Below are 1660 nucleotides of genomic sequence, written 5' to 3' on the forward strand. Positions count from 1 at the left end.
ATTTTTTTTCTTATTGGGCAGAAAGGGTTAATGATGATTTAAAAAAATTAACTGTTGGCACTATTTTAAGTTAGAGTTTTACATATACTTATTTTAGAGATTCTCTTTGAAAGGCAGACCTGTTAAATAGTAGGCCCTTGTTTCCAGCACTTGGTCGAGTGGTGATAGAGTGCTGGCTGCCTTTTAGGTGGAGTGTGGGTTTTGTCTTCTAGACCCTATGTAAGATGGCTTGAAGGGAGAAGTGAAGCATTCCTCTTATTCTGTCTCTTCTGTGACCCAGCCTTTTTAATTCACTTAACTTGCCTGGCCAGTCAACTGAATTTGATCCTTGCTTAATACTAACCTATACAGGAAATCTTTCTCCTGGAATGTCTGTAGTATCCATAAGCAAGTTACAATGTGAGCCCTTTCTTTCCCATTATTATTAGAGGAATCTACAGGATACTAGGCATGAAATGACAGGAGCATACACAGTCACTGGTCCTGACTTTAAAACTTTGACCTTCTAAACATTACTGAATCAGTCTGGATTTCTGAAATCAGTAGAAAGATTTTTAAAATAAGACAACTTGGCACGTGACTTTAAGGAAGAGGATTAGACTTCACATCCTCAGGTATAATCAGGCCAGTTTGACAGCTAACCCTAATTCTGAGTGGCTTTCATACCCTATAATAAATACATTTAGAAACTTTGGAAAGTGGTTTATTGTGGAGGAAACAAAGATCTAGGAGCAAGAGGTCAGTTCTTTACCAGGTCCTTGGTCAGACCTGAGCACAAATAATCTTCTCTCCACTGTTTATCAGAACTCAAAGTGCTTAATATTTGTTGACTTTGAGAATTTTAAACAGATGCTTCTTTAATATAGATAATTCTCTTTTTGTGGGTATTGTTGCTGTTTGTAGCAGTTTACTAAGTATCACGTGTTGTTTGGCTTCATTAACAGAAAGCTTATGAGAAGGCTTGTTTGGAAATCTGATCTGTCCTAAATGTAGAATTAGTTTATTCCTTTCAATCACACTGTTCCCCTACACTGCATTTAAGCATAATCTTACTTATATAAAGTTTATCCACACCTAACTTATTTTTGCATTGGCATTTTTTCAGGTTTCAAATTCCAATTAACCTTCAATAGGAACGCAATTAGAATTTTTAAAAAATATATTGTTAGTATTCTCTATTAGACTGCTGCCGCTGCTGCTAAGTCACTTCAGTCGTGTCCGACTCTGTGCGACCCCATAGACAGCAGCCCACCAGGCTCCACCGTCCCTGGGATTCTCCAGGCAAGAACACTGGGGTGGATTGCCATTTCCATCTCCAATGCATGAAAGTGAAAAGTGAAAGGGAAGTCGCTCAGTTGTGTCTGACTCTTGACAACCCCATGGACTGCAGCCTAGGAGGCTCCTCCGTCCATGAGATTTTCCAGGCAAGAGTACCGGAGTGGGGTGCCATTGCCTTCTCCCTCTATTAGACTAATTCTGATCTGACCTGTATAAGGAAAGTTAGTCCCTATACCAAGTCCCAGAAGGGTTAGTACTATGATGGAAATCCTAATTTGACTTTGTTCTTTCCAGTCATTTAATCATTTATCATTTATTAGGCCCAATGTGCTAGGAACTAAGCCTACCGTGGTTAAATAACAATATTGCCCCTGCCCTCAGA

Source organism: Bos indicus, chromosome 7 (genome assembly GCF_029378745.1).
Source record: "Bos indicus isolate NIAB-ARS_2022 breed Sahiwal x Tharparkar chromosome 7, NIAB-ARS_B.indTharparkar_mat_pri_1.0, whole genome shotgun sequence".
Taxonomy (NCBI): Eukaryota; Metazoa; Chordata; class Mammalia; order Artiodactyla; family Bovidae; genus Bos; species Bos indicus.